At 37.3% G+C, this 12,357-nt stretch overlaps 1 protein-coding gene across 12 annotated transcripts in view; it reads right to left on the bottom strand.

The window, feature by feature from the left end:
• LOC105487680 (cytochrome c oxidase subunit 7B2) overlaps nt 1–12,357 on the bottom strand; it is a 170,047-nt gene that overhangs the window by 70,612 nt on the left and 87,078 nt on the right. For 3 of the 12 annotated variants that reach the window (XM_071093644.1, XM_071093641.1, XM_071093646.1), the window contains one exon: nt 6,385–6,485. The exons of the other annotated variants lie outside the window; for them this stretch is intronic. The gene's annotated coding sequence lies outside the window, so the exon portion shown is untranslated. The remainder of the gene's footprint in view (nt 1–6,384; nt 6,486–12,357) is intronic. 12 annotated transcript variants of the gene reach the window in all.

The raw sequence follows: 12,357 nt of genomic DNA, 5'->3' as shown, positions 1-12,357 counted from the left end.
CCTTGTAGTATAGTTTGAAGTCAGGTAGCATGATGCCTCCAGCTTTGTTCTTTTGACTTAGGATTGTCTTGGAGATGCGGGCTCTTTTTTGGTTCCATATGAACTTTAAAGCAGTTTTTTCCAATTCTGTGAAGAAACTCATTGGTAGCTTGATGGGGATGGCATTGAATCTATAAATAACCTTGGGCAGTATGACCATTTTCACGATATTGATTCTTCCTATCCATGAGCATGGTATGTTCTTCCATTTGTTTGTATCCTCTTTTGTTTCACTGAGCAGTGTCTTGTAGTTCTCCTTGAAGAGGTCCTTTACATCCCTTGTAAGTTGGATTCCTAGGTATTTTATTCTCTTTGAAGCAATTGTGAATGGAAGTTCATTCATGATTTGGCTCTCTGTTTGTCTGTTACTGGTGTGTAAGAATGCTTGTGATTTTTGCACATTAATTTTGTATCCTGAGACTTTGCTGAAGTTGCTTATCAGCTTAAGGAGATTTTGGGCTGAGACAATGGGGTTTTCTAAATATACAATCATGTCATCTGCAAACATGGACAATTTGACTTCTTCTTTTCCTAACTGAATACCCTTGATTTCTTTCTCTTGCCTGATTGCCCTAGCCAGAACTTCCAACACTATGTTGAATAGGAGTGGTGAAAGAGGGCATCCCTGTCTTGTGCCAGTTTTCAAAGGGAATTTTTCCAGTTTTTGCCCATTCAGTATGATATTGGCTGTGGGTTTGTCATAAATAGCTCTTATTATTTTGAGATACGTTCCATCAATACCGAATTTATTGAGCGTTTTTAGCATGAAGGGCTGTTGAATTTTGTCAAAAGCCTTTTCTGCATGTATCGAGATAATCATGTGGTTCTTCACTTTGGTTCTGTTTATATGCTGGATTATGTTTATTGATTTGCAAATGTTGAACCAGCCTTGCATCCCAGGGATGAAGCCCACTTGATCATGGTGGATAAGCTTTTTGTAATTTATCTTTTGATTTCTTCTTTGATCCATTGGTTGTTCAGGAGCATGTCATTTAATTTCCAGAAATTTATGAATTTTTCACGATTTCTCTAATTACTAGTTTCATACAATTATTGTCACAAATGATACTCAATAGGACTTAAATATTCATAAATTGTTAAAGAAATGTTTTATCTAGAACTAGAAATACCATTTGATCCAGCCATCCCATTACTGGGTATATACCCAAAGGATTATAAATCATGCTGCTGTAAAGACACATGCCCACGTATGTTTATTGTGGCACTATTCACAATAGCAAAGACTTGGACCATCAGTGACAGACTGTATTAAGAAAATGTGGCACATATACACCATGGAATACTATGCAGCCATAAAAAAGGATGAGTTTATGTCCTTTGTAGGGACATGGATGCAGCTGGAAACCATAATTCTCAGCAAACTATCGCAAGAACAGAAAACCAAACACTGCATGTTCTCACTAATAGGTGGGAATTGAACAGTGAGAACACTTGGACACAGGAAGGGGAATATCACACACTGGGGCCTGTTGTAGGGTGCGGGGAGGGGGGAGGGACAGCATTAGGAGATATACCTAATGTAAATGATGAGTTAATGGGTGCAGCACACCAACATGGCACATGTATACATATGTAACAAACCTGCACGTTGTGCCCATGTACTCTAGAACTTAAAGTATAATAATAAAAAAAGAAGAAAACAAAAACTAAATAGCATTGGATTATAACCAAAAGCATAAAATAAATATACATGAGTCCATATTACTATAAAAAAATGTTGAATAAAGAAGAAATAATTAAAAAAACCACAACGTTTTATCACCTATCATTGTTTCATATATTCTGGAAAAAAATGTCTATTTTCCTGCTGCTGCTGGATGTAAAGTTCTGTATATGTATGCAAAGTCCATTTGGTCAAAAGTGCAATTTAAGTCCAGCATTTGCTAATTAATTCTCTGGTTAATATATCCATTGTTGAAAGTGGGGTACTGAAGCGTCATCTTATTATTGTACTGCTATCTATTTCTCCCCATATTCATTAATACTTTATGTATTTAGGTGATCCAATGTTGTGTATATATGTATTTACAATGATTAGGTCATCTTGATAAACTGATCCATGTCGTTTAGTCACAACCTTCTTTGTCTGATATGTTACTTTTTGACTTGAAGGCTATTTTATCAGGTAAGTATAGACATGACTGCTTTCTTTGATTACAATTTGCATCTAATATCATCTTCCATCCCTTCACTTTCAGCCTGTGTATATCCTTAAAGCTTGAGTGGGTCTCTTTTAGGCAGCATATCGTTGGCTATTGATTTTTAACTATTCAGCTACTCTGTGTTGAATGTAAATGGATCAAATTATCCAATCAAATTACACAGATTGGTTGAATGTGATCTATTTACATTCAAGGTTGTTACTGATACGTAGCGACTTGCTACTCCCATTTTGCTACTTGTTCTCTGCTTCTTTTGTAGTTTCTTTGTTCCTTTATTTCTCTCTTGTCATCTACCTTTATAATTTGATAATTTTCTGTAGTGCTAACCTTTGTTTCTTTTGTCTTTATCATTATTGTATCTGATGCAGGTTTTTTTTTTTTTTTTTTTTTTTTTGTGGTCACCATGAGGCTGATAAAGGCATCTTATAGTCTACTATTACTGTTATATACAAAAACTCGAGACTTTTATCCCATTTAAATTTTTGATGTCACAATTTATATCTTTTTATATTGTGTACTTTGTAACATTACAGTTTTAGTTATGTTTGATGATTTTGACTTTTAACCTTCATACTAGAGATATGTATGACTTACACAACACCATTAAAGTATTGGAACACTAAAGATTTGAGTATGTATTTGCCTCTAGCAGTGAGTTTTATATTTTCATATGTATTAATGACAGTAATGATCATCCTTTGGTTTCTACTTGAAGAACTTCCTCAAGCATTTCTAGTAAGGCAGCTCCAGTTGTAATAAATTCTCTTGGCTTATGCTTGTCTGTCAAAGAAGTATTTCTTCTTTATTTCTGAAAGACAGCTTTGCTAGGTATACTATTCTTGGCTGATAGATTTATTTTTTTCCTTTCAGCACTTTGACAATAAAATTCCATTCTCTTCTAGACTGCAAGATTTCTCCTGAGAAATCTGCTGATAGTCTAATAGAGATTCTCTTACATGTGGCTTGATGTTTTTCTCTAACTGCTTTTAAAATTCTCTCTTTATCTTTGATTTTCAACAGTTTTGCTTTAATGTGCCTCAGAAGGAATCTCTTTGGGTTGAATATTTTTGGAAATCCTTGAGCTTCATGGATCTGGATGTCCATATCTCTTCCCAGACTTGGAATATTTTCAGAAATTATTTTGTTAAATAGACTTTCTGTTCCTTTGTCTTTCTCTTATGTCTTTGGAGACTCCAATAATCAAATATTTATTCACTTAAAGGTGTGCCATCAGGCCTGCAAGCTTTTTTCTTAACTCTTTTAATTTTCCTTTGAGTCATGTCAAAAGACCTATACTGCAGTTCAAAAATTCTTCCTTTTTTATCTTGTCTGCTGTCAAACCTCCACCATACACACACACACACACACACACACACACACACACACACACACAATTTCATCGATTGAATTATTTAGCTCCAAGAATTCTGTCTGATTCTTTTATATAGCTCTTATTTGAATTTCTCATTCAGATCATTGTTTTCCTAATTTCATTAAATCATTTATTTCTATTATTTGGTATCTCATTAAATTTACTTAAGATCATTATTTTGAATGCCTTTTTAGGCAATTTGTAAATTTTTGTTTCTGTGGGGTCAGTTACTGGAGAATTATTGTGTTCCTTTGGCGGAGTCATATTTCCTTGCCTTTTCATGTTTCTTGTGTCCCTGCATTGATGTCTGTGCATCAAACAGTGCAGTCACTTCTTCTAAACTTTACAGAGCAGCTTTCATAGGGGGAGACTTTCACATACAGGTTGAACAGCGTGCAAGCAACTCTCCATGTGGACACAGTGGTTTAATCTACATTCAGCTTCATCAGCTGTGATCAATGTCTGTTTGTGATGACTGGAGGTGCTTACATGGCCTATACTATAGGAATCTGTTTCAGTAATAGTGGCTGCATAGGTTATTAAGGGCAAAGCTTTAGGGATCCTCTTATTCTTGTTTTTCTCATAGTGTGGAGTCTTAGCTGGGGATTTTCCTTGAAATTGGGTCTGACATGGCTTTCAAGCAGCACTGGAATATAGTGCAGCACTATAATATAATACAGTATATAATATAGTAGCACTGGAATATAGGACACATGTGCTTGGAGCAGCTGTGGAACTGGGTTCCTGGGCTAAAGGTTTTGTCAAAACACTGTAGTTCCCAGAACTTGAGGCCACAGGCTCACTCTCCAAAGCAAAAGAGAATGCAATTCTCCCATTATGCTGAGGCCTGTTTCTCTGAGGCACACGCTTCATCCCAGGAGCTTGGATGTAGCTATGGTTCTGACCCTGGGAGGTACCAGCATGGATCTGAACAAAAAAAAAAAAAAAAAAGAAAAAAAAGAAGTGATACAAAGGCTCAGGCCCCAGAGAGTTAGGCACAGGTGCAATTCGGAACCCAGAACAAACAGGGCACACTCACAGGTGGGCTCCATAAGGTACCATGAGGTGGTGACTCTGGAACTGGAAATGGTAGGACACAGGAGTATCTCAGACTTTATAAGCCCAGGTATAGCAGAAAGGATGTAAGTTCCTGATAAGATTTAGGCCCCAGGGGACAGGGAGCAGTACAGTGATGCCTCCACTTCCAGAAGAGGTGGGATGTCTTGGCAGCTCAGACTGTAGGAGTCTAGTACAGTTCCAGGTAGGGAGGGCACTGTGGGTTTTTCGACCTGGAAGATGCATAACCACAGCTCAGCCAAGGCTCTAATTCCCTGGGACTAAAGGCACTGTGTCTGTTCAGCCCCAGAAAAGTACAGCTACATGGGTCAGCAGAGCCTCTAGATCACTGGGCTCAGGGTGTGGCATCAGCTATGATGCTTAGAGGTACAACTGCTTCATTGGGCCAGAGGCTCATATTTGCAGGGTGTAGGCTGCTGCCTTACCTATTGCACACGGCAGGAGGTTACTGCCCCAGTATGCCAGTGGCTTGAGGTCCCTGGGAAATGGGTTGATGCCTCAGATGTGGCACCAGATCATGAGTGTCCCCACAGTTAAAAGGCTCCAGGTCCCTGACGGCAGGGCACCACTTCAGCTTGACTCTGAGGGAAGAATGCACCAGCAACTGGGATGGGGGTAAAAGAACAGCTTTATGGTACCTTGGCTCTAGGGAACAGGCCATAAGACAAGATTTCATTCCTTTTTATGTTTAAATAATATTCAATTGTGCATGTACATCTATTTACCAAATTTTCTTTATCCATTCATCTGTTCATGGACATTCAGATGATTCCATATCCTGGCTATTGTAAACAGTGCTGCAGTAAACATGGGGGTGCAGATTATCTCTTCAATACATGAATTTCTTTTCCTTGAAACACTTCAGGACATTGGACTGGGCAAAGATTTTATATGGAACGCTTCAAAAGCACAAATGAAAGCAAACATAGATCACTGAGATTATATCAAACGAAAAAGTGTCTGCACAGCAAAAGAAACTCATAAGTGGAAGTTGACCGATGAAAACACATGGACACAGGGAGGGGAACATCACACACTGGGATCTGTCATGGGGTGGAGGGTAAGAGGAGGGAGAGTATTAGGACAAATACCTAATTCATGCTGGGCTTAAAACCTAGATGATAGGTTGATAGGTGCAGCAAACCACCATAGCACATGTATACCTATGCAACAAATCTGCACATTCTGCGTGTGTATCCCATAACTTAAAGTAAAAATAAAAATAAAAAAGAAACAATCAACAGAGTAGAGACAAGTTGTAGGACTGAAGAAAATACACGAAAACTCTTCATCTGAGCAGCAGTTAATATCCAGAATATAAAAGAAACAAACAATTCAACAGAAAAAATCTAATAATTTGATTTTAAAACTCTGAATAGACATTTCTCAAAAGGAGACATAAAAGTGGCCAAGAAATATATGAAGAAATGTTCAATATCGCTAATCCTCAGAGAAATGAAAATCAAATGTAATGAGATATTATCTCATCCCCATTAAAATGGCAATTACCAAAAAGACAAAAGTAGCAAATGCTGGTGACGATGTGGAGAAAAGGGAACTCTTATACACTGTTGGTAACCATTATGGAAAACAGCATGGAGGTTCTCCGAAACCTAAAAATAGAAAACCAGATGATTCAGCAATCATATTACTGGGTATTTATCCAAAGGAAAGGAAATCAGTATATTAAAGGGACTGTTTTTAAAGACTTATTTGCCTAATCTTGGTTTGTCATTGAACATCAAACTTGTAGCAGTTTCAGATTTCAGAAATAGATTTCCATTTTGTTTCCTTATTCACTGGAGAAGTGTTTTCTGCAAGGTGATACAAAATTTGACTTTCCAATGTCAATCATTAATCCCCAGTCCTATGCAAACCAGGAAAAAGTGATCCACAATGTGTCTCTTTAAGTGTATCCTTTTTAGATGTGTTCATTTTCCCACAAAAATTACTAACTGCATAGTCAACCTGAGTGCAAACTATACAACATTTATAGCAAAAAAAAAAAAAAAAGTTTACTTATTTAGGATATAAACTAAGTCTATAGTTACTTTTTAATAAAGTCAGCTTAGAAAAGTTTCCTTTTAAAACATGTATGCAAAGTAAGAGTTATGTAACTCGTACTAATGAAAGACAGTAAGTTACAATAAAGTCCTTGGCAATGAATGGTTTTAATTGATTATACTGCAGGATTGATCACTTTTTACATCAATGTATTACTGATGAGTTGACTGCTCCTGTTGAAGATTTTTCAGCGTTATTTATGGTCATTTACAGCAGTCATTTTTAATACAGGGTATTTGTATCTGTTGATTAAAAAATTCTAACGATTATATCATTCTTCTATATCCTTAGTATATTCCAATAAATTAGATCTGGTTTAAGAAAATGTCACTTGAGGGCCAGGCACGTTGGCTCACACCTGTAATCCCAGCACTTTGGGTGGCCAAAATGGGCAAGTCACTTGAGGCCAGGAGTTCAAGACCAGGCAGGCCACATGGTGAAACCCTGTCGCTACTGAAGTTATTTATAGTTATTATATCTTATGATATTGTAATGATCATGAAATTATAATTTGTCTGAATCTTTTTATCTCCTACAGTTACTAGCAAAGTATCTTGTACATCATAGGACCTTGAATGCTGAAAATATTAATGTCTTTTTTTTTTTTTGCATTAGGATGCTTTTCCACAGGCAGAAAAAACAATCTGCTGCAAATAATAAAGGAATTATAGTCTATGAGGATTCACTTGAAGCAGAATATAACTTCTCATTGATTTGTTTTCACTATAAGTGAGGTTGTATGTAGACTAGAAATAAGTCTATGTTAGAGACATTCATGCAATAAGTAATTGCTAAGCTATCACTGCTTACTGATTGAGTCCTACTTTGAAGTCCTTGTAGCTTGTTTGTGAGGGTAAGCCTCTGAGAATTTTTTTAAGTGGGAGGTTAGATTCAGTATTTTGCTTCACTTTGTCTTTTAGATTTAGTTTATGAAAAGAAAGATTCTATCTTAGCTCAGTGCTTTCAGCAGCTGCTCATGCTACAGAGTAGGAAATATTTTTTAAAAAGACATACAAGAAAAAAGAGGATAGAGTCATGACTGAGGGGAAGCAAGTTATTTTTAAGGCTTAGTTATTCCAACTAAATGGTTAACTGATAACCAGTTACTGTTCTCTGCTAGAGTCTGTCTTGGTTGAACTGTGTATGCTGGACAATAGGAAGAATTAGAAAGAAACTAAAAGTTATTTAATGTTTGCCAAGAGTCAGGCACTCTGCTAAGTGATTTGCATAAATTATTTTATTCCATTATAACAACAATTTGGGATATAGGTAGATTCAATATCCCCTTTCTATTGATGAGGACATTGAGGCTTTCAGGATTTAAATGTAGCTACAAGGTCAATAGACAAGCCAGGGTATACATGTCAGCCTCTCAGTCCCCTAGGCCTATGAGCTCTCCATTATAACATGCTGAATAAACTCAAATATAATCTGAATATTCACATTTTTACTGTACTCTTTTCTCTAGCTTTTCTGACATTCTATTAAAGAGTGTCAGAAATTAAAGGCAACTTTAATTTGTTATCTAACTTTAGGCTCTAAACATTCTGAGTAATTACGTAATCAAGTCATAATCCTAGGTCACAAAGTAAACAGAACTTTCTCAAATACTTTTCCCTCTTAAGGAAACATGATAAAGTGAATATAGCTCGAAGAGGCTTATAGTCTAGTTGCAGAGTCAGACTCAATGAAATGTAAAGAAAGTCAGCAGGTGAGGATAAAACTGGGGCAGCTGAAAGAAGGGCAGGTTCCGTAATCATCTCAGTAGATTACAGTTTTGTTACTGAGAAGAGTTGGAGGGTCACCCTACTGAGACCCCCTTCAAGCATGTTTTTCCCTCAGCTTCAGAACTTACTTTGTATATGAGATGTTTGAATAAATCTTTGAACCTACGCATTTCTCAGCAGAACACAGAAAAAGGAACTGATTAGAAATTTAAATTTCAGAAACATTCAAAATTGCAAAATAGAGATTTCTTCCCAAAATACTATGCAGAGGCTTCCAGTGAGTCTTATTACACTCATTACAAAAGGTAAGTACACTGGCATCCATACTTCGATGGACTGTTTGAAAACACACAGGATGATTGGAAAAATAAGAATAGGTAAAGGAAAAATAATATGTCAATTCTCAATGAATCAATGCCCCTCTATGCAGTCAGTGACCTTTATTGAATCTGCTGTCTTACTAATCTTTTGCACATCCAGCAGAAGATGGGAAGGGTCAGTTTGTGAATGTCTTTTACTGAAGGTCCATTGTGCAGAGAATTGCAGTGAACTTGATAAAGAATACATGAACACAGAAGACAGAGTACTAGACCTCAAGCATCTTTCATTGTAATGGAAAAACAAATAAGTACACAAAAATTTTGTCACTATTATGGTCAGTGCCCTTTGGCATGGCACACACATGAGTAATCATCTCTACAAAATGAACCACGGATGACACATTAGTCCTATCTGTTCCACAAACACAAGGCCTCTGTTCTGTGCTAACGACTTTAGATATGCCAATGTTTCATGAATTACTTATTTGACTGTTTTTCCCCCCAACGCTGTAAGTTTTAAGCATAAAAGATTCTTTCTACTTATTACAGTATATCAGGTGCGTTATACAGTAGGGTGCTCGATAGTTATTTTTGAATGCATGATTGAATAAATGAATAAAATGTTTTCAGTGTCACTTTGGCATGTTCACAATCACCTCGAAGTTTGCCCTTTTTAAAACAAAACCTTTTAAAAAAACCATGTAGCCTTCTCTTGGCTCATAGGTGATAGATTTCCTTGTATAATAGAGATTATTAAATAACCACTTCTCAGGCAAAAAAAAATCTATAAAATGAGGGAAATTTTATCTAGGAGGACTTCCCAACTCACTCTCATTTATCAAAAACCCTTTAGTGGAACCACCTCAGGGTCACACCTCATTCATTCTCTCTACAGAGGTATACGGACTCCCCATGCTAAGGGCTGGAGGCAGAGCAGCAAACTAACATGCCACTCTTAGAAAGCTTTCAGTTCAGAGGTAGTAAAGTCACTAAAAGAGACAACAATTATAAACCATGGTTAAAAGTTAAATCAGGGGTGTCCAATCTTTTGGCTTCTCCAGGCCACACTGGAAGAAGAAGAATTGTCTTGGGCCACACATAAAATACACTAACACTAACGATAGCTGATGAGCTAAAAAAAGAAAAAAAAAAAGAATTCAGACAAAAAACTCTCATTATATTTTAAGAAAGTTTATGAATTTCTGTTGGGCCACATTCCAAACTGTCTTGGGCCACACGTGGCTTGCAGGCCAAGGGTTAGACAAGCTTGTGTTAAAGTAAAGCAGTATATATTTATACGTATTACAATGTATCAGCTGTTTTATATATTAAGGTGCTTAACAACTATTTTTGAATGTGTGACTAAATAAATAAATAATATGTTTTCAGTGTCACTGTGGCACGGTCACAATTACCTTGATCATCCTAATCCTTACTTGGGACTAGACAGGGAATCCTGATCTACTCTTAGATATGGATTAGGATGAGCAAGGCCATATGCCAGATATTTCAATTAGATGTCTTCATTCCAACAAGCAATTACATCATTTCTTCAAAGCTGACATACGGTCCTCAACATTTCTGGTACCAGGAACCTATTTCGTGGAAGACAATTTTTTCACAGACCTGTGGGGGGGATTGTTTCAGGATGATTCAAGCACATTACATTTACTGTGCACGTTCTTTCCATTATTATTATTATTTTTTTTTTTTTTTTTTGAGACAGAGTCTCGCTTTGTTGCCCAGGCTGGAGTGCAGTGGCGCGATCTCGGTTCATTGCAAGCTCCGCCTCCTGGGTTCATGCCATTCTCTTGCCTCAGCCTCCCAAGTAGCTAGGACTACAGGCACCCGCCACCATGCCTGGCTAATATTTTGTGTTTTTTGTGGGTTTTTTTGTTTTTTTGTTTTTTGTTTTTTTTTTTTTGTAGTATAGATGGGGTTTCACTGTAGCCAGGATGTCTTGATCTCCTGACCTGGTAATCCGCCCACCTCGGCCTCCCAAAGTGCTGGGATTACAGGCTTGAGCCACCACGCTTGAATCTTTCTATTATTATTACACTGTAATATATAATGAAATAATTATACAACTTACCATAATATAGAATCAGTGGGAGCCCTGAACTTGTTTGCCTGCAACTAGATGGTCCCATCTGGGGGAGACTGGAAACAGTGACCTATTATCAGGCATTAGATTCTCCTAAGGAGCACACAATTCAGATGCACAGTTCATAATAGGGTTCACGTTCCTAAGAGAATCTAATGCTTCTGCTGATCTGACCAGAGGTGGAATTCAGGCAATGAGGTGAGCGATGGAAAGCGGCTGTAAATACAGATGAAGCCTCACTCACTTGCCTGCCTCTCACCTCCTGCTGTGCTGCCCAGTTCCTAACAGGCCACGGGCTGGTACCCGTCCATGGCCCGAGGGTTGGGGATCCCAGCTCTATCTAATCTGATATCTTGCTTTTGGTTAAGATATTACAGCAGCCCGGGTGCGGTGCCTGACGCCTGTAATCCCAGCACTTTGGGAGGCCGAAGCGGGTGGATCACCTGATGTTAGGAGTTTGAGACAAGCCTGACCAACATGGTGAAACCCCGTCTCTACCAAAAATACAAAATTAGCCAGGCGTGGTAGCACATGCCTGTAACCCCAGCTACTCAGGAGGTTGAGGCAGGAGCATCACTGGAACCTGGGAGGCAGAGGTTGCAGTGAGTCAAGATCGTGCCATTGCACTTGAGCCTGGGCAACAAGAGCAAAACACCATCTCAAAAAAAAAAAAAAAAAAAAAAAAAAGATATTACAGCAGTAGGCAGGCAGTATACCTCAAAAAGTAATCCAATTTCAGGTAAGAGTTGAAAATTTAGATTTCATAGTCCATGACAGGAAGTCAGCCAGAATTACTACCATCAAAACCTGAGAATCTGAATTTTAACAATTTTTTTAAAATGAGTTGTATGCATGCTAAAGTGAGATCCACTGCCTTATGCTGACCTTGCTTCTTTAAAAACCACTTTTGAGTTTCATATCTGGTTGTTTTAGTTAAAGCTCTTCTGCTCTGAATTCAATCTCAAATATGCATTTTCAATTAATTATTTTTAACAAGGTGTCAAATAAATTCAATAAGGAATCATGAGGTAAAAGCCATGAGAGACACTTGAAAGACACACCAGAAACAATTCAGTCACTCTAATCAAAGAAAACATTGTTAGATAGCACAGATAATTTCTTCTGAGAGAAATTACTTTTCCAGAAGAAAACATGGATTCCACTTGGCAGCAACATTCATTGAAGTTTGCAGCAAATCCCAAATAAACCTTAAATATGTTTGACTCTATGTGTTAACAGTTTATGTTTGAACTGACATAAATTAGTACACAATACAATAAGCAAAGAATGTCTAATCCTATGCAGCAGTGTGTTCAGTGATATAAGAACTAGATACAGAATGTGACAGAACTCTACCATTTACTTTTTCATATTAAGCCGATCATTTAATCCCTCTGGGCAACAAGTACCCTAAACTTCAGTAATGTGGCTATTTATACCTGTACCATACATGTAGTAAGGAGAATCAAAT

The sequence above is a fragment of the Macaca nemestrina genome, chromosome 3 (genome assembly GCF_043159975.1).
Source record: "Macaca nemestrina isolate mMacNem1 chromosome 3, mMacNem.hap1, whole genome shotgun sequence".
In the NCBI taxonomy this organism is placed as follows: domain Eukaryota; kingdom Metazoa; phylum Chordata; class Mammalia; order Primates; family Cercopithecidae; genus Macaca; species Macaca nemestrina.
This window is presented reverse-complemented; position numbering and strand designations above follow the sequence as displayed.